At 39.3% G+C, this 27,605-nt stretch overlaps 1 protein-coding gene across 1 annotated transcript in view; it reads left to right on the top strand.

Annotated features, from left to right (window-relative positions):
• The first annotated feature begins 4,539 nt into the window (after window positions 1–4,539).
• Window positions 4,540–27,605, top strand: part of MESR3 (misexpression suppressor of ras 3) — a 64,456-nt gene continuing 41,390 nt past the window's right edge. Inside the window, exon 1 of the mRNA XM_083125150.1 lies at window positions 4,540–4,907. The gene's annotated coding sequence lies outside the window, so the exon portion shown is untranslated. The remainder of the gene's footprint in view (window positions 4,908–27,605) is intronic.

Here is a 27,605-nt window from a genome sequence, read left to right as displayed (position 1 = left end):
TCAATCAAGCTTGGTCGCATACGATAGAGCTCTCAGGCAGCGCAGCAAGTCGTCAGTTTCAGCATATTTGCACGTTCGTCGATTTCTTCTTATCCTCAAGTAAGACATACACCGCTTGAAAAACGTTTGTTTCTTTTTCTGAACTAACAGATTTTGAATGTACCATCTAAGAAGAAAGAGTCTCTGGATTGTAATAACTTTCTGCCACTATCACTTCCAAACACCATGCATTTCTTTCCATAATCCAGAGTTATGTCGAACATAAGGAAGCTCGTCCTGTCGGAAAGTCGCAGCATCTCCTCATTGAAAGAAATTTCGGAACTGTCGGCCGGACTTGCGCACATTGATGAGATGTCGATTCAAAAGCATTGTTGTTCGATGACGTTTTTGCTGAACCCTTGCACTTGAGTTACCGTTCCTTCACACACTGCCAGTGGATAATGTTCTCAGTTTGACGGCCAACGCGGTACCGATGTCCGTCGAGTGGAAGACTAGGTTTACTCTTGTAAGTGGTGAAGCAACTGAATGAAAAACTACACAAAAACAACGAGCTCTGAACCAGGACTTTCTCACTACAAATGCTTTGCAAAGAATGAACCCACTTTACAAATTTCAATCTCCCCTTGCCTGCACCTTGGATATGCTAGGGTGACTCAGCTGTGTGACCTTCAGGTGCGCTCGATGAACGGCTTCTCTTCGTGTGCGCTCCAAATACCGTGCGCTCCACGCAGGCAATCCTAAATTATCGGCGGAAATTTACACACACTATTAGTGAACTTGGCTTCCTTGCCAGCTTATTTTCGCTGGACGGCGCTGTGGGTCAATTTGCTCCATACGGGGAAGCGGCTCTGCCACTCTAGTGACATTTATATTCTTTGGAATGAAGCGAGATAATGAAGGAGAAGAAGCGAGGGAAACAGAGCGACGAAGGGAGATGAACAAGTCGGTGAAAAGTGCGTGAAATCACGAGAAACAAGAGGAGAAAGTGAATCAATTCTATTGTATATTTCTAATATACAGTTAGAAAGGGAGAGATCCGAGAGAAGTAAGAGAGAAAGAACTGAGTGAGGAAGAAAGAAAATGGAAGTGATGCAGGCGCGACAAAAGAGAGAGAAAGAGAGAGGAAAGCTAGAAACTAATAGGGACGGCGTTAAATGAAGAACGGAGAGAGAACGGAGAGAGAGGGGGGAAGAAAGAAAGACTCGTAGAAGAAGACCATAGTTTAAATGACATAACCCTGATTTAGTTTCATCTTTCTTCGAGAATACGAAAATTTGGAGCCTCCTCCGTGGCGGAGTGATTAGCACAGCGCGCTACGACATCAGGGGTCTCGATTAACCAAAAGTAAAATAACGTAATCAATCAACGGAAATTTGAAGCCAAACACCCCATAAGCATTCATTAATCTAAGAACAAATCTACAGAACATTTACTATCCTATCAAGCATTCAGTAAAATGTACATAGATAACCCAAAGACTTCATTAGCACTAACACCGAAGCCAAATTTGCTATCATTTCCTATTTACGTATATCTAAATTCTCTATATCTGCGAGTTGAGATTTACATAACAGAGTTTACTAAAAAATAACAAGAAACCTATATTTCTTATAAGTGGTAATGCGGGTATAAAAGAATACAGCTAGTGGCTTGTGCATGAGACGCTACCAATAAAATGGCTGAAGTATCGCTTATACGACTCAACCTTACCACGTTGCGCCATCTACGTACTTCTCAAGTCTATGGCCTGAATCCCAACCAGCTGAACATTCTGCCTGATTGACTAGATTAAAATCACTCCAAGGGTCAACTGAAAGGAAAGTGGTGATTGGTAGATTCACGTGACTGTTGTGCAGTGGGAATTTTCCAAATCTTGTGTTTTCTGCGAAGAAGAAAGGCAAAAAAATATATTCTTAGAGTTGTAACCCATTTTCCCAAAACCCGACGATCTCTGTACGTACACATAGATAACGTTTTATTAGCTTTGAACAGCGTTTAAGTTAAAAAGACGAAACATGGTTTAAACAAGGCAGGTTTAAGCATGTCATCAACTTAATTTCTTAATATGGGCGCGTTGGGGCGGGGGAAGAGGTTTCAAAAGGGTCCGTTGACTGCCTTGAAAATTGGCATAGTTTATTTCAGTGCATAAATCTAGTTAGTTTTAAAACGGAAATCAAGTTCAGTTGGGTACAGTAGGATTCGAACAGTTTAACCAGTGTAAAAAATACGCTAGATCGTTACGTTATGGAGTTTAAAATGCAGGGAGCAGCTTATGTTTTCATGTAATACTTTTCAAATTAAAAAAAATTAGATATTATGTGAGAAGCACACAAGTTGACTTTTTGACTAGAATTTCTCCCGAACATTTTAAACGAGATGTGTAAAAGTTAATAATGAAACAGAGTAATTATGCATGATGTCAATAAATTACAGAGTATTTGAGGTGAATTTATTTGTCATGTTTTTTCCTAATATTGACCAATGAGATTTGGGTTTTTTCATTGTGTACGTTTTGACAGAATGGATGATCAAAGCTGTTTCTGTTTAAACCCTGAAGTAGCTGCATTGAAGTGATTAGTACAGCAGGCACGCTCCGAAGTCAGGAGCCCAAGGTTCAAATCCTCACTGGGTAAGGAAGTTGTTTCTTCGTTCATTCCATCAATGGAGCAGTGCGGTCCTGGTTGGTGAATCTATGCGTAAAATTGAACTTAAAACAAACGTTGCCATTCTTTATTTCATTGTCACTATTAATTTTGGGGGACAGGAAGCTGCGGGCCTTACTCCCAACCAATTCTACTCACGCACTCACCGTAGGTGGGATATTATCCAATCAGTTACGGGGGTGACGCGTGGTCAGCACGACGAACCCTCAGTCGTTGTTATGTTTCCGTGACCGGCAGTCCCACGAAATCTCAGGAGAAAAGTTGTTTTGTTACGCTTCCCCCAGGAGACTCGAACCTGTGCGCGTCATGTAGTCGGAGCCCAAAGCATGACGCGGGACTGTTAGAATAAAATAATGGGATGTCCCATAATTTTCCGGACTGCTGTCGTAGTGCATTTACCTACGTATTGCATGATTTGGAAAAACACCCCTTATCCAATTACCCTGATGTTTTCTCTCCCTTGCTGGTAAATTTGAACGTTGTGGAAGGATCATCTCAAAAGTTACAATAACACAAGCGACACCACCCTAGGTCACCATGTCGGAAATGACCAGAAAAACCAAAGGGTTCAACATTGCCCGGAGCTGATTAGAGCTGCGAACAGGGATTCCAATTTACGGAAAACTGTCATTACCGGTGACGAAATGTAGTGTTTCCAACATGACCGGTTAAGAAGGCGCCATTGTGTGGAAGAGCAAAGGGTTCCCAAAAGGCAAGAAAGTTCGCCTGCAGAAGTCCCGTAGGTATCAAGACGATGCTCGTCACGTTCTTCAACTCTATGGGTATCATTCATAGAGAATTTGTTCCCAATGGACAGACGGTAAAAGGGGAGTTCTACCTTGAGGTTTTGAAGCATATGTGGGCACGAATTCGACGGGTACGCCCACAATATCGAGAATCGAGCACATGGTTCCTTTTCATTGGCAATGCACGAAGTCATCTGTCTGTTGTTGTCCATCAGTTTTTGGCCTCCAAGGGGATTGTTCCGTCTGATCATCCCCCCTATTCCCTCGATTTGTCTCCTCCTGACTACTTCCTTTTCCCGAAGCTAAAATTGCGGCTGAAAGGGACCTAGTTTGATGCCGTTACAGACATTCAACGAGCTTCTACCGAGTATCTCAACACTATTCCCGTCAAAGACCTCCAGAAGTATTTTGACAAGCTGTATGAACGTTGCATTCAGTGTATTAAAGCACAAGGAATGTATTTTGAATAATATATACCCAAGAGTGGCATTGCGTGTGCGTTCCCTGTTTTCTTGTCCTAGTCCGGAAAATTATGGTATACACTGTATAATTAGTGCCAAGATTTTTTATGATTTCGCATAAAATGGTATGTTTAGTCTAATGCGTGTTTATGAGTTTGCTGGTTCAAATTATATATTTCTTTAAGTCATTTTTCTGAAGTTTTTTTGGGAAATGCTTTGGACATTTTTTTGGGTAATTTATTTGTCAACAAAATCCTAGCTCTAGATTCATGCTCGCCGTTTTCCTCACACCTTTCACTTTTCAAAACAGATTTGTTTACAAATTAAGTGCGAATTGTCCTTTTAAATCGATGAAGAGGCACGACGCACCTGTATTAGTGAATACAGCGAAGCTTTATAAAACTGCCGCTCACGTCGCTAGTTATTATTTCACAGTGACGTACGCAGTGAGTCACGCACGATTTACTAAAACGATTGGCTACGGCATTCCTTGTATGACGTCACTTTGACCGAAAGCGGGAAATGAGTCACGAACTGCCCTTCGATCACACGAAAAACCCCCGCGGTCGAGAGATCTGCGACGCGCATGCGCATAAACGAAGTCTCACGGTCTGGCCCGAACCTCGCCGATTGCCGCTAGGCGCCAGTTTAGTTGATCCGAGACGGTGAATTGAGTCGAAAGTGAGGCAGTGATCAGTGCAACTTGTTAGCGCTACCTTGCAGCACTGACAACCGGTAATTTTCGCACCGGAATATTGGAAAATTGTGCGTTTCGCTTCCTTCGCAAAGACAATAACAGTTCGGAAAAAGTTTGTTTTGTGTTTACTGCCTCTATGTTGAGTTGAAAAGTGGTGGAAATAGATGCAGGAAAAAAGAATGACAAATTCAATGCGGTGTTTACAATTTGCCAGTGAAGTGAATTGATTTCTTTCTGAAAGACGTTTCTCGTTTGTTTGTGTGTGTGACATCTTGTAGCAATACTTCAACATTTATTGATTAACATCTTTGCTGTGCTCAAAAAAGAAGAAAAGGAAAGAGTAAGTATTACACTTTGTATATTATTATTCAGTGGTAACAGGTATAAAAGTTTCTTCGTATTAAACTTTCAAGCATAGCTTTACTGGGTATAAACACAAGCACTGTAAGTACAATACTACAGCTTACGTACATTATATCATAGCTATTCTTGCCCAATCTCCGTGGTGGAGTGGTTAGCACAACGTGCTACGACGCCAAGAGTCCCGGGTTCGAATCCCTGTGTTGGTTGTGTTGTGACTATCACATTACCAATTTCATCATATCATATCATATCATATCATCACCCATCCGCATCATCGCGATATGCCAAAAGTGGCAAAAAAGCGGCGTTAAAATAAAAAATTCAAATTTATTCTCCCGTTGGGATTTACATTGTTTAACCTGATGCCTATCTTTTCCGGACAATTTCGATCTTTATTATTTTAATTTTATTTTATGTATTTTTTTTTATGTAATCGATTCTGCCTAAAACTGTATGTTCTCAGGGTTAGTGTAAGCACTGACATAGGTGCCGACATTAAGGGGCAAGGCACTTTCTGCCTCCCAACATTCACATAGAGGGGGACACACACACACACACGCACACGCACACACACACACACACACACACACACACACACACACACACACACACACACACACACACACACACACACAGATATATATATATTTATTTCCAAGTTAAAATATTGTTTATACCCACCTTGTGTCCCCAAAATTTATTTTAAGTTGGCGCCTTTTGGCACTATAAATTTGAGGATGTTCAAAACCTATGTGCGTCGTTGACTTAAAATGTGAATTTCGAGAAACAGCTGACTGGCATCTGACAATCATCTTATCCAGTAAGATATTAGGTAGTTTAGACGATTTTCCTTGCTGGCATTTTGTACTCTTGAACGTTACTTATTTCTACCACTAATCTGACTTTTAGGGGATGCGATCTCCGTACTTCTCATGTTTTTATTACATGGGTTTTCCCAGTGGGGGCAAGGGGGTATGTGCCCCCTTGGAAAACAAGTGGTGAAAAAAAACATTTTTTGTTGTGCTTTTTTTTACGTGGGAAGTAAAATAAATGTTATTCCATTTTCAGATAATTCATTGCCTTCCATGGGAAAGTGATTGTTTGCCAAACCCCCCTACAAAAAGTCTGGGTACGCCCATATTCTGCTTGGGATTCTATTATCTCCCTGCTGTGTTCTTGTTTCGGAGTTTCTAAATAAGGAAAATCTAAAAACAGTTTTTTTTGCACAATAATCAACACATAACTTTAATAATAACGATATAATCCTTTCCGATAGCGTAGTGGCCTGCACCTGTCGTGTTGTAATCAAGGGGATCCTCGGTGGAAGCACATTGGAGAGGGGTTCCGTATTCAACTTTAAACCATTAGCCTATCTAAGCATAAAGTGGGCTTTAAGGGGGGCGGAGGAGTGTCTAGGGGATCCGCGTCCTCTAAGGAGTTGCGAAGTACAAAAATTTGCGAAATGTTTGTATGTCATTTGCTGTATAATAAGAAATATTATTCATTTCTGCCGCTTTTGCATGAAGTAATGGTCGGACTTGTAGGAGTTTCAAATTGAGAACATCGAAAATTAGTACATAAGAATGCAATTAAAAATTGTATCTTATAAATCTTGCCCTTTTTATCTTATAAATGTTGCATTTTTTATTTATTCTATCATTATTTTTTTTGGAAGAATATTTTACACAGATTAACTGAAAAGGAAGTACATTATTAATGAGCTATGTTTTAAATCTATATTTAACGCCATCTTTTATTTTTTTCATAAATTATTACTGCTTATGGGAGAGACTATGTTTGAGAAAGAGGAGCTACCTTGAAAGACTATTCCTATTATTTTACTTCGCTTTTCTACCACTTTTGGCTAATCGCGAAGATGATGATAGTAATCATATAATGCAATTGATGAAGGGACACTCACAGAGAAGCCCAGGCCAGGATTCGAACCCGGTACTCCTGGTAGACTATTCCTAAGGCATATACGTGCCTTCTCTTAGTGGCATTGTCTAGATTAAGTAAGGCAATTTAGATTAAAGCAAAATGGTTTTGTCTCTAGGTCTTGGACTCTATTGCCACCCTTTACTATAAAATCTTTTAATGCGGGATGAATTCATGCATGCTTTTTTTTTGGGGGGGGGGCTGTACGTCCACTTTATGCACAGCTAGGCTATGCGGGACTGGACCTAAAGTTTCAAGTGGGGTCCGAACCATTATATACCTCCACCGGGTATCGAACTCGAGGCCTCTTGATTACAAATCGACGACGCTACCACTAAGCCACCGGGGAAGCCAAAATCCATGAATGCACTTAACATGTCAACTACAAGTGGTCCCACATCTGTCTGGCCTGTCAGGCGTTTGACTAACGCTAGGATATTTTAGGTTCGATTCCCATAGGATACTATGATTGCTCTGGGACTTATGAAGTACATTTCTACAACCCATATCTGGGACATCATTTTCTGTTTTTCTTCCATTCTATGTGTTTTTAAGCGATGGATTTTTATGTATCCTGGTGCGAAATTGTCAACAGCTTATTTTGAGTTTTCTTTTAATTCTTGAAGTTCTTATTGGGTCAAATAAAGTGCACGAACGTGATGGTGGACAATTTACACGGTAATACTCATGGGTCCCACTGTACCAGTCTTATTTGTAATTAATACTCATATAATTTTAAGGCTGACACTAATTTACCAAGTGAGCATGCCTCCCATGTCGTTTTTCCGCAGCGTAGCCCATACTCAGAAATTCCATGTCCCTTCATAACCTTTTTCCACATTCCTTTGCTCTTAAGACGAAGGGAAGGAAAATATATAATCTTCATAATTTCACTCTGGGCATTCCACTGGATCGTTGTTATTGTCAGTTGAGGGGGAGGAACCCACTCAAGTTCACCCTTGGCGCCTCCCCATCCCCCTCTCTCTGGAATGTAGGTCCGGCGCGTTAGCATCTGTTGTTTCTTTGAACCCACATCGCCTCCGGAAGTTATCGTCCCAGAACTTGAAGAATCTCACAGCGGAAACTAGAAAGTATATACGACACGGAAGAGTTGGGTCTCAGGTGGAACCTTCTTTTCATGTGTTGTCAGCATGATGTCATCACCATCTGTCTCGGAGTAACCTTATTAACTTTCCACTTGTTCTCTGGTACATGCATGTGCCTTTCGCGTAACACTTAAAAGGCAGATTGATGCCTTTTAAAAGCTGTCGTTCGACTCTACACAAATCTCCATTGCATAAACACGTTTGGCGTCTTTGTAAGCTGATAATCTTTAGCTCTTTTCAGTGTACAAAATGAAAGCAAAGTGGGATACATACAGGTGGACCCGTCGTACACATTTTGTGTTCTGGAATTTTCGTGTGGCGTAGGTTGCATGCTCTCATAAATTTGAACAAATTACTGTTGTGAAGTGTCTTTATTTAATTAAACTCTGCAAGGAAAATTCAACATGAGTTTGGGATATTAATTGAATAAAATTGTTAAAATTATACGTTATAATTCATCAGTAAATCAAGAATTGCCTCGTGACGTCATCTACCCTTTCGTTCTGCACTTGAAAGAAGAGAACTTAATGAAACTTAACGTATTTCATATAATGAAATAGAATGGTCATTATATTATTTATTAAGATCAAAATACCCCATGGTGCTTTATAATCTTCCGAATTCTTAGATTTTTATTGAAGTTTTATATGATACAAAACAGTACTGGCGGTGTGGATTATTTCAAATCTATTTGTGCTCAGATCAGCTAGTGTATACTTCATAGTCTTGTTACATGTACAGTAGATACACATTACACAGGCATTAAAAATACGAGAGACTGCATATTCATCAAAGTTTGGTTGCCAGTGATAGTGAAACTCGTAAGTCGTTACATGTGATAATTACGTGGCGAGAAGTTGACCAGCACCAACGTGGGCAACCTCGAAAACAACTGGAGACCTTGATAGTATCTTCAGTAAATGTAGGTCTAGGTTTTTCACCCACAATCGTCATTCAGGCATACACGCCCCCTCGAGTACTTCCTAGGCCTTGAAACAGACAGTTCATTGCTTTGTCAAAGATAAGTCAAGTCCAACCGCGTCTGTTTATTGCTACAGAGAAGAGAGTTATTTTTATGTAGTCTTGTTTCGATTCCATAACGATGACGAAATTAACGTAAAAGAATTACAAAACAGCAGCATTTCAATTTATTCTTAGCAATCTTGACTGAAACATTGGAATTTTCTTCGTACACTCTATTTATGTAAAAGAGGAATTACCCTCAAATTAAAATAGGGTTTATAGTGTATTTTATTGGTTCTTTATAGTTCAGTTTTTTACGTAGATTTTTCTACCCCTTGCGTTAATAGTGACGATGAAGATGAACGATGAAGTGGTAAAATGGATAATGGGACAAATCAGAGTTGGAAGTAACGCAAAGCGAGTAAAGCGGCCCATATACTGGCGTCTTTTTACGTCGAGATCATTCAATTTACATTGTAACCCGACAGTATATGGAGAACTGCGGGAGCTATGCAGCGGGATTTTTGTACGAGACCAAAAGTTTAGGGCCTCTCTAACTTTTAAGCGTATACTCACAGTAGGTGTTTGTGTTAGTACACAAGTATTTGTAACGTTACTTCACGTTACTGTGCTTGCGTTTTGTTGATAAAGTCATAATGGAGGCTCTATTTGCGAGGATGAAACATGCTTTGATTTTTGTTGTTTCAGACGTGTGCATGTAAGGTTACAGTTTGGAAAGCACGCACTACAGGGAACAAATAATACTTGTGTAAACAATGAATGTCCTTATTGTACCACAAAGTAAAAGTAACTCCTTACTTTTGGAACAAAGTAACAGAAATTGTAACGCGTTACTTTTTTGTAGTAACTTAACGAACATTGGGGCAAACACAATCTCGGTGTGGCTTTTATCAAATCTATTCGTACAGAAATCATGTAATGTAACTTCATAGTCTTTTTTCATACACTTGTACTGTATTAGAAATATGGAATTGCATATTCAGCAAAGTTTGTTGTCAGTAATTCAGTAGAATTCGGCGAGAAGTTGACTGTAATAGCGTCAATGTGGGCAACCTCGAAGCAGGCGTAGATCCACGGGGAGGGCGATAGGGGCGATCACCCCTCCCAACCGCCAGGTACTTGGACATATTATGCCTAATATTTTTGAAGACTCAACTGTTCTGCCTTATATCACCAAGTTTAACAAGTTCGAGAATTAAAGTTTAATTTAAGTGCAATTTTGCTCTTTTGCGCATGATAGGTAATCGGTACTAGACCTACAGTTTAAATTTGGATCTGAACCACTCTGCAAGATGCCTCAAAAGGGTATCGAACACAAGACACGTGCAGGGGGTGGGTTTTTCTTTGTTTTTATATTCATTTTACTCCTCGTATCTGATTGTTCAGTTTACCACGACTAAGGGACTAATTATGATGAAACGTCATACAATAATAACCACTTATTTCCAGCCCTGGTCTTATTTTTGTCTCCCATAAAAGCCATTAATCTCCACAACATAGTTGATTCCTGCTAACAGAACCATAGGCTATATTGCTTATATCGAAGAGCGTAGGTTAGGAAATTCGCCCTTCCCAACTGTAACTTCTGGATCCGCCACTGCTTCGAAGACAGCTGTAGACCCTGGTGGTATTTTCAGCAAATAGTTTACCTGAGATTCGTACATCCGCCACAGAGGCTTTGTAATGAAAGGGGCGGGCGACTCTGCACCATAGCTCGTTTAGTTGAGTTTCATAAGCGTCGTGGCGAAACATAATGAGTGTGGTATTTGGATGTTCCTCCTTTACAAATTATGTGGAGGAAAGTTAAATGAGGGAAAAACACATTTTCAAGGCACTCCCAGGATCCAACTAAGAAACAAATTACCCTTTTCCCATTTCTCCCACACTTCACGGTCACCTCTGGCAACATGTTTATTGGGGTCCTTCGATATGACCGTGAAAGTACTTTCACAAGGAAAAACAGCTAGGTTTTCACACAAACATTGGATTTTTTTGCACTATTTACACGTATTTGGCGCTTGTCCATTGTCTTGTCCATCGCAAAAGAAAAACTTTTTTTCTATCAAGGTCAGTATTTAATGTAATTTCAATGGGTGTAAGTAATTGTTTCCTATTTCTTTGTTTGCATAAATATCCTTTCTTAAATCACGACAGGCAAGCAAATAATGAGAATTCGCACATACAGAGTTATTATCGACAGATAATATCGGCCTCCCCGATGGCGCAGTGGTAGCGTCGTTGCCTTGTAATCAAGAGGTCCCAGGTTCGATACCCGGTGGAAGCACGAGTGGTTCGGATCCAACTTTAAACTGTAGGTCGAGTCCCAATTAGCCTTACTGTGCATAAAGTGGACTTAAGACACCAAATCAATCAATCATTGTTATCGACAGAGAAAAATAAAAATGTGTGTGGCTTGTGACAACCGTAAGTTCTGGGTCCAAGACTCCAGCTTTCCACTATGCTTTTTCTTTTATCCATTTCATCACCACAAAGAAATATACGACAAAAGGAAGTCATGTTAAAATCAAAAGTAAACAGTAAAGTCGATCATGTTTATCGTAAAAAGACTATAGTATATTTGATGAAGCACTTTTGTACCATCAAGCTTTGATGAACAATTTTTTTCAAGAATGTTATTATAAAAGCTTAGTAAGTTATTCTTAAAATAACCATGTATACATGCGTGGTCATCAATGTTAGCGCGTTCATAACATAATTTGCTCAGGTAAACATCCTTTTGTCGATGTACTTTTCTTGGTATTCTTTTACATGATGCAATATATTTCTTGTATACAGCAATACATTCTAACAGCAAAGAAAAAGCAATAAAGCTTCAGGCTATTGAAAAGGATTAAGTCCGTTGTGAGTGATTACGTTAAATATTAATTCGAGAAAGTCCAGTTAAGTTCAAAGATATGTACATTCGCTGAATTACTTTGTGGAATGTGATGATTAAATATTGTTATCAGACAAATTGTCCATCGTTATATTTATTCACTTTATTGTCAGATATGCGAGGTTTAAGAATTGAAAGACAAGCGTCAAGGAAGCAGTTAGCAATCTCCGCACCAGCAATTCCTTTCTTTAAAAATATGTTGGACTTAGGATAAATAGTAATTATGAATGGAAAAAGAGTGGACAATTTGCCTCTAATATTTATGTATTTCTTCAACATTCTTTAACCTCGCGTTGGCCAAAACAAGCCGAATGATTATGGTGATGGATAATTTGAGTGCATTTTCAAGTTGTACAACAAGAAAAGGCAAAGCTCATGGAGCTTCAAAGTTCGTTTCGCACGACACAGATATTGAGGTGAGGCCTTTGCTAGGTTGTTGGACAGAGGCGTTAATTAATTTATTTTCACATGTTTCCCAAAGCCAGAACACCAAACGAGTTCGGTGAGCTATTAAATTTACGATTTCGTATGTGGGTGGTCGTGGGTTCAAACCACGTGATCGGTCATTGTGGATGGAGTTTCCATGATTATAATATCGCTTCATGTGATTACTGGCATGGTGCCTCTAACAAATGATACGAACTGTGACTTACATTTCTTTGTCCCTTTCTACCCTTCCTCTTGCCAAGGAGTGCAAGGGCAAAGCTTATGGAGCTTCAAAGTTCGTTTCGTACGACACATGTATGGAGGTAATGTCTTTGCTAGGTTGCTGGTTGTGTCGCTGTCAGAGCCGCCAATTTAAGATAAAATTTTGGGAGGAGGAGGGCAAGATCGGCATAAAATATACTTTATATAAATGTAAATATACATAAAATGTGTCCTTCTACGTGAATTGGGGGGGGGGAGGAGGGCATAAAGTGCTACATTTACTACAATTTCTTTTATGAGAGTTATTTTATTTAAAGAGAATAAATGACAAAACAACAATAAGTGTATTAAATATTTCTCCCTGTGTCATATATGATTACAAGGGAAAAGTTAAATAAGCTAAAGTAAAAGTACACGGGAATAAAATATAAATACTGAAGCAATAACAAAAATACAATACCTGTTAAGTGTGATTTAAAGGAGGGATTTAATTTTAGGCTACCGTGTAAGCTTTCATCTATAATAATCATTTATGGAAGCACATTTGTCCAGTATATACTTTTCTCAAATGACTGGGTAGCTGTGGGAAGAAAACCACGCAACTTACTTTTTCTCGAGAGGAATGTCTAATTATTTCCCAATCTTCTAGAACTTGAAGAGAAACGTGACGTAGTTGTCTGCCAATTTTTCTTCGTTGAAATAAAAGTAGAAACAGCATTACCGATGGAATGTGCTTGTTGCAAATGTCTGCCTTTTAGTCGGAGCGTGAAGGACGACCGTCACGACAAGACGTGTCACTTGTGTTGCAGCCCCGTTCATTCAGTGGCCCAATTCTTTAATCGAATTTTTTTCTTGTGACACAGGTATGCGAGTTGTAGAAGGAATCGGGCTGAATGTCCTCATGCTTCAAATTCGATTTACTTGTATTCTACGATTACTCTCTATATTTCTGACAATTAAAAGAAAAGTATGACCATTATTAATATTATTTTTTGAAAGAAAAATACTATACGATATACAAGGAGAATATGGAACAGAGTTGGAAGATAACGGTGTGAAACAATTCGTATCAGCATAACCATAATAATTGTAATAGGAAAGTTTTTTTCGTTGGTTATAATCTGTCTCCTTACATTGTTACTGTACATATGGTTTAGATTTTGATTTCATTCATCTTAATTCAGTCAAACGACCATACTAGGATTATGTTGTCAACAAGCATATGCGGATAGATTCACTGCCTATTAAAGTTTTTGAAGAAATCCGCTAGAGGCGCTGGCTCGCACAGTAACAACAGAGTTTTGTTTTTAATGTTGCTCGTAGCTTGCCAGTCTAATTAAAATTCAGTTCAGTTACAAATAAAGCACAGATGTTATTAAATTTCAACGTTTGATTTCATCAATCAGCATTCGTCAGGTTAATTAACTCTACAGTTCTCATTGTGGAATTAATTATCGTGGTGAGAGATTGTCATTTTAAATCATTTTTGCAACGTTTATTTCTAATCGAATTAAATCATAGAGAGCAATCTGTGTGTTAAAAAATGCATAAATCAAAATGTTGCGTGGTACACAATGACTTCTGGAAAGAATCATTGCAGTTTCAATATTTGTTACTTTCTAGAAGAATATAAGCCTACAAGAGCATAGAACATCATATAATGAGCAGAGAGCTTGACTCAATAGTTCATATTGAATTTAATCGAAGCAAGTTAAGCGTAAAAGGGATAAGTCAGAGACTTGCTAAAATATGCGAGAAGTCAATATCGATTTCACTGCCATCTATCGGCTGGATTACTCTTGTGAACTTCGGGAAGTTTTTTCAGCACTGTGTTTCTCACAGATCTATAGTTCGACTTAAAAACAGAAAACCTGTTGTGTGTTAAATACGCGTTCAGAGGATAAAGACGAATCAAAATAAGCTATTGAAGCGACCGAAAAAGATAGCGATGTGGGACACAAGTCACCTAGCAACAAAACCGGAATAGGAGAAAAGAAAATCTCCAGTGGAATGCCCCCTCTCTCTGTGTGCTGGGAGTGGCATCGACCGGGATAGAAGATGTTGGGTGTTCTTTTTGTCCTCCAATTCAACTCCCAGGGTGTATAATTTTGATGCATCAAATCACGGAGTGGACGTAATTTATGATGGGAGAGCGGTGGCTCCTGGTGATAGCAAAAAAATGGGTGGAGATCTCTCTTAAGAGAGGCCGATGCAAGTATCTCCATATGAATTTGTCACAGCTGCAACTGTCAGTGAGTGTCCTCTCGAAGTGAAGTGGCTCTTGATTGGCTACCAGTTTTCCCTCCAAAGGGACCGGGGAATTCCCACGAACATAAGTGCATTGGATTAATTGACGCCGTCCCATCAAGCAATTTGAGCCTGGATGCAGTGTAATAGCATATACCGACTTCAAAATGAATTACATTGCAATTACAAGGCAGTTTATCCAACCACTGACAATAATCACTAAGGTGTAGAGTATTTAGCTTTGAGAGATTGTGAATAGCTTTCCCTTCGATAAGAAGAATCGAATGTAGGTCCTAATTACAAAGTAACCTGCATTCAAGCTTTCTCGTGAGGAAGGCATGTAAGTGTAATGCAATCAATAAAGTGTATAAAGATCAGTGTTAACATTTCAATGGGCTCAAAAGAATGCATAATTTATTTTACGCACCTAATCGTAACAATGAAATCTCAAATTCATGTACTTTTATTTGGACCAAATGACACAGAGTCCTATTAATTGATCAAGATCTTTTGTAAAGAGAGAACATGAAAATTGTTCCAGACAGTAGGCATTTAAAAAAAGAGAAACCAATCGACAAATTTAATCGTGTGTCATATCTTGTTCACTTAGACTTCGCTTAATGTTGTGGATGAAAAGTTACAAAACATATTCATTATTTTCCAGATCGCGTATCGTAGGCTACCCTTGACATTACTCGTAATTTTTTAACGCAAATTGCATCATCATCAAACTGCACTAAATCAAGGCTGTAAACATGGATGCAACTCCAAATTTCAACTGATTTCGACATTCTCACATGAATTTATGCAAGTAGACGTACAGTTAAAGAGTGCATGAAGGTTTGGAGATTAACATCTCGTGTGCCACATGTCTTAATAGTCTGATTTTGAGGAGAAAATCGAACAACACATTTCGAAGCAAAATAACCACCCAGAAATAACTCGAACGTGAACTCTTAAATGTAAAAGAAGATTTTGAGGTTTGTACTCGTTTACGCAATGAATTTATTGCCAAATTCACATTTGCTAGACTCGTGAAATGAGATTCAACAATTGACCTATTGCATACAATGCGTTTTGTCCTAATAAACCAGTGTAATTTCGCAGGAAGAAAGAACAAATTCCTTAAAAGTATTATTATTCACCAAAGTTCCAGTTTTTACAATCGTGCTGCAGCACGACTTCCTTTCTGAACCTTTAAGCAATTTAAAGTTTGACCCTTGCACATAAATTACACTTCGGAGTGCACAGGAACAATGGCTTTTGTGCTCGTAACCCTGTCTCGTTTCATTTCACGACTAACTGTTTCTCGTTGAAGCTTCTGTTCTCGATATTTGAGTAAATTGCTTCCTTAACTAAGGCTGGGGCACGATTATGGAACGGGGGACATCTTTGTACAGCGAAACAAACGCTCCATTACTGGGAACTTGGGGAACCCTTTTGTTTTCCCACGATCCACCATGTCACGAGAAACTGTAATCGTCTGTGTACGACACGCGATCTGGGAAATATGAGCGATCTTGGAAATTGCATTTGTTCACAGCTACTTTTTTGTAGCCATTTTGGAGATGTTTCTCTGTATAACCACTTCCCTTGACATGGTTTGTGAGTTACGCTGAGTATTGTGCATGGATTTTTTGTGTGTCTGACGAACAGTGTAAAAGTGTAAAAAATTTAAATGTAACAAGAGCGAAGGATGTACGTACACTCACGGACACTTCTTGGATGTAACCGTCCCATTGAAATTCGATGAGATTGTTACAACCCAGAAGTGCCCGTAACTGTTCAACAAGTATGAAATGAAATGAGCATTTCCAGAGTTATTACAGAGTGGAGAACGAAAATCATGGAATGTGTAACCCACATGTCTGTTGGAGTTTGTAAGTTCACTGTATTCACAGATAAGCTTATCGGGAATGAACCTACAGTCAGGGTTGTTAGAGGTCCAGGAACCCGTAAATTCTAATGGGTTCTATTGGGTTCCGCTGCAGGACCAGAACCTTTTTTTCGCACAATTTAAATTCGGTCCAAGTTCATAGAAAAAAAGGTTCCTGGACCGAATTTAAATTCATCCAGAAAAAATGGTTCCTGGACCGTATTTAAATTGATCTAGAAAAAAAGGTTCCTGTACCGAATTGAAATACTTTAGATAAAAAGCTTCTTTACGGTCCAGAACCCATTTACGCTTGATGATTTTCTCTCCTGGACCGGAATTAAATTGATTTAAAATTCCTGGACCTTGAACAATCCTGCCTACAGTTTAAAGTGGGATCCGAACCACTATATGCCTCCATACCTATGTGCGAATATTAAAGTTATAGGTTTCATATCAGAACAGAAACATTATGACTAAAATTTCCCCCTAACTATTAAAGCTTTTTTTTCTGTAACGAGGTGTGTAAAAGTTTATGAACAAAATAGAGTACACTAATTGTATGAAATATCAAAAAATAATGAAAAACAATTTTTCTAGATATTTACTCCGAGTAGAAGAGCCTCTCAAAGAATATAATGACAATAATAATAATAATAATAATAATAATAATAAATAACATAACCCTACAGCTCTACAGCACCTTGGCGGGCCTTGGCTTACCTACCGACTGCTGGTCTCCCTCCCACACTGTTCCGCCGTCACCTGTTATAGCGTGGAGGTCTTAGACCAGTATTGTGGTGACGGGTGATCAGCCCGACGAACCCCCAGCCGTTGTTGTAGGTCTTCTTGACCAGGTTACGCAATAATAATAAATACATTTGGAATATTTTTTATTAGTTTATAATAGTTCTTATTGTATAATAACAATCAAAACCGAAATAATAATAATAAAGTTGTTATTAATAATAATGATATTGTCAATAGCCGACTTCCACCTACAGAAACTTCTGTGCGCCCCAGTGGCGCGTCTTGTTCGAGTCTTCTCCCGCGCTACAAAAATGGTGATCAATTCCATCAGAATTTGGTTCAAGATCGCCTAACAGTGAAGCACTCTGGAATCTCCCACACAGACATGAGAAGAAAGTTGACCTGCCCGATTTTCCGAACAACTCCCAGTTCTTGCAATGTGGCCAGGCCAGCTTGTAAAAGGAAGCCAGTGGCTGCTGTAATTTCAAATCAACATGACTCTCTTCAAGTTTTTGTTCCGACCTTCTTCTTCCTCTGTTCTTTTTACCCTCGTTGGTCACTCTGCTTAGTGGCGATGGGCGAGGCAAGTCGTGTATTTGATCGGAGTACTTGTAAGTGTGCCACTCTGACCACAGCACGATTTGAATATTGGGATCTTCTTCTTGGAAGCGAGTTTAGTGGACAGCACGATCGTCTCCAGTGTTGCCAGACCAGCGAATGCAGATCTTTTAAAGGCAAACTGTACTGTGTGGTAAAATAGATTTCATTGTAACCATAAACTCTGATAGAAGGAGAGACGAAAGATTGAGAGAGGGAAAGAAAGAGAGAGAAATGGAGGGAGATAGAGATTGAAGAAAAGTGAAAATGATTTGATTTACTTTTTGTTATCTCGCGTCGCGTTTCTTCCACTTTTGGTTAATCGCGACGACAAGAATGAGTGATCATATGATGAAGTTGATAGTGTTTTGTTTTTCATATGCATGATTTTTTTTTTTTTGCTTCAAGTCCGCTTTATGCACAGATAGGCTACTCGGTACTGGGCCTACAGTTCAGTTTAAAGTGGGATCCGAACCACTATGTGTCTCCCATCAGCTGACCTCCGTGGCGGATGGTTAGCACAGAGCGCTACGACTCCAGGGACCCCGGGTTTGAATCTCGGCGCTCCGCTTGGTTGTTCTTTGTGAGAGTAGTCCCTTTATTAATTTCATCACTCATTCTCAACGCCTCGATTAGCCAAAGGTTTCAGAAATAACAACAATGAAATCAAATCTCCATCGGGAATCGAACTCGGGACCCCATATATAATATGAGAGGAAAGCAAAACGTAAGAAGAGAGTGTGTGTAATTTTTGAGTACATACGATTCGTAAATATACACAGAGGTTTTTTTTTTTACTCCACACCCCTTGCAGCAACAGATCAGATAACATCAAAACATGGGTGTTTCGGTGAGTCACAGATCACGCATATCACGCCCCTCCGATAAGGCAACACATCCAGAGAACGTGATGCAGTGGGTCAAAGCGTGTTGTGGTTCGTATGCAAGGTGGGGGCTTCATGTGTGCCATTGCATCGTTCCAAGAATCTGAGAATCACGACTGACTAACTTCATATGTTCATTCCGCACATGTTCTGGCTCGCGCATTGTTCCGTCATAGACCAGCAACACCTTCCTTACAAAATCTTCGTAAGTCACCACCACTTGCAACGAAATGCGTGATATGAAATTTTCTGCGTAGGATCATAAATCAGTGAATTCAGAGACAGGTCTTTCACAATTACTGTAGAGTCGACATCTTTTGTATTCTAATTGCTGTTATGTATGTCTTCTTTCCTAATTCCAGACTTTGTGGTCTGGGTCACTGGATGGGTGCAGATTTGTGTGAGCAATTTTTTTTGTAATGTATTTTTTTATTCACATTTTTATTACTTGATCGAAATTTTGTTACCAATTGTAGGACGTTTGAATATGGGAATAAAAAGAAAGAAACAAATTCAAATGTTCAATTGCAGGTTCCATTTTACAACATGATTCGGTAATAAATACAGCCAATAACGGTAAAGTGTGTTTGATATGGAAATATGGATAGACGCTATTATGCCAGTGTTCGGAAAGTTACTTTTTAAAAACAACCGAGTTATAGTTACTTGCTTCAAAACGTAACTGAGTTACTGTTAATTATTTTAACAAGTAACTCCCAAGTACTGATATTTGTACAGCAAATACTCCTGCTGCAAATTTTCTTGCAAAGAAATTACCAATGCATTAATACTAATGAAGTAAATTTATGAAAACTTTAATGTGTTTCATGTTTCTGCTATGTAATATAATGTCTTGACACACACAAAAACCCATGGGAAATGCTTGTTGCATATTGACAGGGCGGGCCATGACCAAGCCTGGCTCACCATTGACGCGGCCTCTGCTACATTAAAATTATAGCTTCCAAGCGTCGACAGAAGGTGTGAGAGAGTCCACGACTGTTTTAAGAACAGTGTATTTATGATAAAGGAAAGTATAGTTCAGAGAGAAGTGAAATCCAATAGAAAATTTGAACTTTCATTGAAGTCATGCATAAAATGCTTTCGGAAACAGAAGGCACAAGACCGTAGTTCCTTATAGGGACATGCACAGAATATTACTTGAAATTGTGAGGTTCACAGACGTTTAAAGGTTAACCTAGACAATCGTCGAACATTTACGTACATGGGGGAAAAAGCAATAAGTTTAGAAAGTCTTGGGCTGAGTTATTGGATTGTCAAGTAGTTTCTTTCTTTCATAGTGAAAAAAAATCATTCGAAGGACGTGATGTGCATAATTGAGGAAATTTCCGTCAATTAGAAAACTTGTTTTTACACTGAATTGAACACTAATGGACTTCGCGTGAAAGTGAACGGGTGAATAACCGAAAATCTCTGTAAATTATCAACATGTCTTTTCATATCAGACGGAAGTTAGAAATTGTGTGAGAATTTTATATTTGACGATCTTGGAAGGACGAACACGTGCCACAAAGTGTTGTACTGACGAATCTTTAGTACCGCGTGCACAGATGGGAGTAATTGCTCTTATTTATTTTAAATAAAATAAATAAGAGTAATTAGTTCTAAGTGAATAATGTTGAGTCATATTATAATATTTGATATTAGGTATGAAATATCTAGTTTTGCCTCTCAGTAATTTACAAATATAGTTGTAATCATAAGCGTTTCTGTTTTAACAAGTTTTCAATATGTAATTTATCTAATAAATTATCACAACTATGATCAAATCTGAAAGACTGTATTTATAATGCAAAAAGTTTTAATTTCTTTCAGGAAATGCATGTTTAGAAATCAATTCATATAGGCGTTCATGATTGTTTGTGTTGCTTGATAAATTTATATTTGTATAAATTGTGCTATATATTATTATTATTAATATTTGGTGTAACAGCTGTGAAACACGTTTGATCAGGTTATACAAATATTAATGTATCAATCAAATAGGGCGAGGACATGAGCCAAACAAATAAAGACAGTGAAATGACTCGGTTTGTCTCGACCTGCGACTACTGAACAAATACGGCCATAGACGATTCACGGAAAGTTCTAGGATTTTAGCTCCAAAAGCTTTTTGCACGTTTCTGGTGTGAAGTTAACCCAAGGGGACATAATTCAGGCCAATTTGGAACTGAATTATGAACGTGCTTCTTTTCGTCAGTGTTGCCTCCTTGGGGAGTATGCATACATTCTGAGCCCCGGAAAGGTTGCAATTTAAACGCTAGGTAACTTCGTTAGCCTGGCTCTAATACGGAAACTACAGCATTGCAGAGGCGTGCGGTTGGAACCGAATTAGCAAACTCGTGGTTTGAAACTTTTCCACTGTCTTTCTTTGTTCTCTCCGATTCTCTTCTAGTTCTCTATAGAGGCAAAGAAATGTTATTCTTGTACCTCGTACTTGACTGAAGAAATAGTAAAATATGGAGAGAGAGAGGGGGGAGAGGAGGGAGAGAGAGCGAGAAATTCAGAGAATTAAATATGAAAGAGAAATAAAACTAACAATAATAACAACTTTATCTTGCAAAATGCACTATATTTACTACTAAATCAATTACACCTTCTTCTTCTCCTGCTATGTAAATTATGAAAATGTCAAAGTTCCTGTTACTATGGGTCTTGTTAACAAAATAATCCCTGATTTTTTTATGGATTGGGCGTAATTGCTGTTTTATATACAATTTTGGCATTCTTTCTTCAAGTTCTGCGAAACGAGACAAAGGATTGCCATTCGTAACCGAGAAGAAAATTTCACAGGTATTTTCACCTACAGAGAACTAATTCTCGTCTATTCTCAACACCATTTCTACGTCACCCGTTTCCCAAGACTTTGAGGAAGAGATTTTTCTGAATTCCGAACTCGTACTCTCCACTAAAGTGCATGCAGTCGGAGCTATCGAATCTTTGCAAAGATTACCTAAAAAGGAGAGAACGCTGGATCATATTGAACTAGAAAAGGGCAACTTCTTTTTTCCCCCAGCAGATTGAATCACTGCTACAGTTTCTGAATCTTTCGCACATTACGGGAAATGTTCACTTTTCATTAACCTGGTTGAAACCTGTCCTCAGATACATTAACCCGGTTCCCCCCAGGTGGCGGAGGTTGCGAAGAAGGAGAAAACTGCCTCCACTTTAATCTTCGCTACGTTACATAATCGGCCACTTATGTCACCGCTAGATCTATCTGCTTGCCTTGAAAAGTTGAAGAACGGGGTAAGAATGGTATCGAAACGCGAGTGACGTGGGTTTCCCGATATCGTGGGAAACACCCATTGAATTCTTGTTTTAAGTCCACTTTATGCACCGAAGGCTAATCGGGACAGGGCCTACAGTTTAAACTTGAATCCAACACGTAGCTTCACTGCAGTTGTCGGAATTATTCCATGTATGGACGCGCACCATAGTTTTCTTGGGGAATTAAAGTTTGGGGGAGAATGGGGTGTAAGAGGTTACCCTCTCCGAAGACACCCAAATGCCAATATCCCTTTCACATAATACATCCCAGTAACTGAAGTCTTTCAGGCCAACGAGGCTCTGGCGCCTGAACCTACTGCAGGGCTGTGTTTTGTCCACACATGTGCTGAGAGTTTGCAGCCTCAGCTTTTAACTTGGCAAGGAGGTCCTCATAGACAGATATTGATTTTATCCACGTAAAGTGTTAGATCCCGGGTGCAAAATAACCCAAGTGTTACCCAAAAATTTTATTTCAAACAATCAATTTTTGTGCGAGTTATACACGCGCAATTATGGTGAATTTAATTTTTTTTAAGCCTATAACTCAAGAATGTTGGGTTTTCGTGGTATTTTTCATTGAAGCACAAAATGTATTGTGAGATACAACCATGAGTTCGAACGGTTCACTAAAGGAGAGAACATAGTGAGATGCGCAGGACGTGTTATAAGAATGCCGAAGAATAGAATGCCCCCCCTCTCTCTCTCTTTCTCTCTTCTCTCTCTCTCTTTCTCTTTCTCTCTCTCTCTCTCTCTCTCTCTCTCTCTTTTTCTCTTTCTCTCTCTCTCTCTCTCTCTCTCTCTTTCTCTAATAAAGGATTTCAAGGAAAAATGAGCGGAACAAGATGAAGAGGAAGGCCAATAGAAATAGAGCACTGGGTGCTTCTGAAGCGTTACTCCAGTCTCTAGCCAGGTGGAAACGAATCGAAGAAAGTTCTCGAAGTGCAAGAACCTTGCTTCTTGACGTAACGCCTGGAGGGAACGGGGGAGACGGCTCGTGATCTGGGAGGGCTACGTGAGGCGACTCCCAACCATGGGAAAGGAAATGAAGGTTAAAAAGACGATTTTGCCCTCAGGCTGGATTGCACGGACTAGTCACGAGGTCAGGCATTCCCAAGGTGGGAAAGTCCCTCATTTAAAGTAAAAATCCCTCATAATTTGGAATTTTCCCTTCGTTGCAACATAATTTCCCTCCACTTTATAATTTCCCGTCGTACCAGACAAAATTCCTTCAGGAAAGCGAATTCTTCCCTGAACGTGTGAATTTGCACCATAATTGGGTTATGTTGGTGAAATTTGAAAGTAAAGTTTAGATAAAAGCTGCTAAGACTATTTTGGCGTAGTTGTGATAGATTGATTTGGGTAATTTTACTTCGCATTTCTCCCACTTGTGGATAATCGCAAAGATGAGGATGAGTGATGATATGATGAAATTGATGAAGGAACACCCACAAAAAACACTCATGTCACTTGGCGCCGTAGCCCGCTATTCTAACCAATCCGCCACGGAGACCGTCTGGTGATACAGTGTTTACGACAGGGGGAAGCTCTCCACCAGTCAGCCATTCCACCTCACCCCACCCCGAAACCTAACCACAACAGATATAAAGAAAATGGTATTTAAATTGACTTTTACCACTAATACACATCTTATGTGTGATAATTATAATTGCGGGCCATGCATTTGTCTTCCCACTCACGTGGTTTTTCTGACAACGTCACCATTTTCTTCTGGAACCATTTGAAGGTGAAGGACTACTAGTAGGCAAGTTTCTTCATAGTTTTTCTCTCGACTTCTTTCCTTCTAGGGAACTATAATTCGTAGTAAACCTGCAAAAACTTCTATGCAGTGTGTCAGCTTATATATCTGAGAAACTAACAGACGTGTGAAGATGAAACTTGAACTCTCAGATCTCTGAAATAAGAGCTCCATGCAAAGTACCATCAGCTCTCTGGCAGTGATGCGCAACAATTGACAATAATAAACACTACCTTATGGCGACATAAATTACCTCTGTTGGGCCAATTACATTTTTTGCTAGTCAATGTCACTTCAACCTGTCGAAAAGAGAATTTCTTTGAGATGGAGGAAAGTTTACATAGAAAAAGAGAAATCCCCATCCTGTGGAGGGAATTTTACGGGTAAGGGAAATTTTTACTTCGATAAAGGGATTTTTTGAGATACCAATTTCCCTCCTGAGTAGGAGGGTCCTCATTCCAAGCCGAAAGTCCAGATAGGAATTTCGAATGCGGCCCTACTTTCTCTTTAATGATGTGTCATAGCGCTGTGCATGTCGGGATGATTTTGAACATATATCTTCGGAGTGTGATTCGAACCTGAAAAGCGGTTTGGAAAAGTAGAACAGATACCATCACTTCTCCTATTACTTCCTCATATCATGTGTCATCCCTTCGCTTCATGGCTCATCCTCAGTAAGAGTGGTTCGTAGCCGATTTCCGTAGCGTGATGGTTAGCACTAGGGATGGACGATATCGGAAATTTGATATCGCGATATAGCGTCAGAGACGATACGATATTTTTCCGTATCGTAACGATACATCGCCGACAATATATATATCGCCAAAATATCGCGACGATATTATTCCACTAGTTAGCACATATTGTTTCGACACTAGGAGCTCTTGAGACAGAATCCTGGGTAAAGAACGCATTTGACTTTTGTGCTTAGATAAGCTAACGAGGACTGGATCCACAATTTAAAGTGGGATTCCCAGTCCAATTAAAATTGGGATTACAAGGCGACAGTGTTAGCCACTCATCGGTTCACCATCGGCGTAAAATGACTTAGATGGAAACAGAAAATAGCAGCATTGTGACGGTATTCTGGCGCAGTAGACCTTTTAAGACCAAGGTCTGCAAAGCGTTTCTAGGAATCCCAACAGATGCTGATTTCGGCTTGAACACTATATTCCAACAAAACTACGGCAATAATTTTGGGTCAAATAGGTTAAAATAGGTTTCCAGATCTCATGGTGGATTCTCGTCGAACTGCAGGGAAGGTCTACAAAAGTGAGAGCGATAATAACTCAACCACGCAAGATTCCTGGCGCACAGCTACTCAAAAACTCACATTTTTTTTCGTTTAAAGGTTACGTTACGTATTACAATATACTGTAAAAAAAGGCACAGTCAAGCGCAATTTTTTGAAATACAGCGATGAAAGCACCACTGTTGTGCACCATATCCTTACGCGTTCGTAAGCAGGCAATGCAGCAAAGATAAACTGGTTGCGGAACTTTCAGGATAGATTTTAACATCCATTTCCCCATCACGATATTTGCCGTAATTTCCATTGCTTGCAAACCCATTCCAGCGATGCCCGCACCTGGCTATAGGCTGTGCGGACATGTATTCATTTATGAAGAAGGGAGGCTAGTGATTGGCCCTTTGAATGGCGTGTTTTCCACACGTCAAAACAGGTGGATGAATCAGCCAATCAAAAGATATTATCCTTGGAATATGCCCGCGCTCTTATGCTATTGGATACTAGAAATAACGCAGGCACAACGTTTGTTCTTTTTTACTTATATTTATTCTTTTTTATTGTTTATATTTTCAGTTTTTTTCTCTCGATTTTTCTTTTTTCTGAATTGATTTTTCTTCTTTTTCTGTTTCTGCTTTTCACATCTTTTTAAAAAATATATATATAACTCCACATTTTGCCTTCGGAACGAATTATTCTCACCCTTTATTTCCGCTTGTATTTTTTTCAGCTCTCAATTGTTCATTTTCCATAAGGACTTTTTTTATCGCTCATAAATTATATTTTTTCCACTCAAATTTTAATCTCACAAAGTTACCATATCTAGGAACAGAATGGTAAACTTTAATATGATTGATATGACGTACCTTCGACATGAAATTGCACAGCATATAGGAAACATCCAACCGGTAGGCGGCAGCACTCGTCGCTAATGTGAATTTGCAAAAGACTCCGCGCTACCCGTTCCCAGACGGACAATTCATCTGCACAGATCGTTCCCACAGCTGTTAACAATTAACGATTGTTTATGTAACGCCTGTCAACGCAACAATGGTCGATAAACATTGTGCTGCCACGAGGGAGGATGTGGGGGATTATGGCGAACTTGAAAATATGCAATTGTAATTGTTCCAGTCTGTACAGAAATGTCCTAAAGGTCACCTGGGGAGAACAATGAGCCTTAAAACTTTCCATTCATGAAGAATGTCGATGCAGTGTTGCCATTTCCTTGCTTTACAAATTAACCATGATTAGTTCTTTTTTTTTTATTCTACTTTCTAAATCTCGCCAATGTTTTTCTATTGCATATTTTGTGTACATAATGTAATAATACCTTCTGTCAAAAAGTACCGGGAATTTGTAATTTAAAAGGCCCGCGCAAATGATTTTTTAATTTTTTTCCCGTAAGTTGGTAGCTCTGTACTTAATTACTATGCCAAACATGAGCGCCACCTGTCAACCAGTTTGTTTACAACAGCAGGTTGAATCAGTGCACTTCAGTAGTGCATCACGATTTTAACCATGAACGAAATTAATGAACAAAGAGTTTGCTTTTAATTTTGTGTTGCGAACGGAATTTCGTGTGCTGGCTCGCTAAAAATGTTAGAAAAGACTTATGGTGAATCAGTTTTATCAAAAACACGGGCTTACGAGTGCTACAAAGTGTTCAAGGGGGCCGAGAAATCGTCGAAGACATGCCTCGTTCTGGACGACCTTCGACCTCTTCAACCGATGAAAACATCGAAAAAGTGAAGGAAATTGTGCTCGATAATCGCCATTCCAGCTTAAGAGAGATAGCTACTGACCTTAACATTTCTCACGAGTCTGTTCGTTCGATTTTGGTGGATATTTTGGGCATGAGACGCGTCGCCGCACGGCTTGTTTCAAAAGTGCTGAATTTTCTTTAAAAAACAGTGAGCAGGTCTCTTTAGACATGCTGGATCGCGCCAATTCTGATCCCCCATTCATGGAACGCATCATAACTGGTGACGAGACATGGGTCTCCGAGTTTGACATGCAAACAAGTCAACAGTCATCAGAATGGAGGACAAAAGACGAGCCGAAACCGAAAAAAAACACGTCAACGTCGCTCAAAAGTCAAGGAGATGCTCATTTTTTTTTTTTTTTTCGATATTCGTGGTTTGGTGCATCATGAATTCGTTCCAGAGGGACAGACGGTCAATAAAGAATACTATTTGGCCGTATTGAAGCGTTTGCGTGAGAAAATCCGTCAGAAACGGCCAGATTTGTGGAAGACCAATTCGTGGATTTTACACGACGATAATGCGCCATCGCATAGAGCGACAGTTGTGACCGAATTTAAGGCCAAAAACACAATAAATACCATCGATCAACCACCGTATTCACCAGATCTGGCCCCGTGTGACTTCTTTATGTTTCCAAAACTAAAATTGTCGCTCCGGGGTACCCGTTTTGACTCGATTGAAGCCATAAAGCAA

This window comes from Lepisma saccharinum, chromosome 7 (genome assembly GCF_977018435.1).
Source record: "Lepisma saccharinum chromosome 7, izLepSacc3.1, whole genome shotgun sequence".
Classification (NCBI taxonomy): Eukaryota; Metazoa; Arthropoda; class Insecta; order Zygentoma; family Lepismatidae; genus Lepisma; species Lepisma saccharinum.
This window is presented reverse-complemented; position numbering and strand designations above follow the sequence as displayed.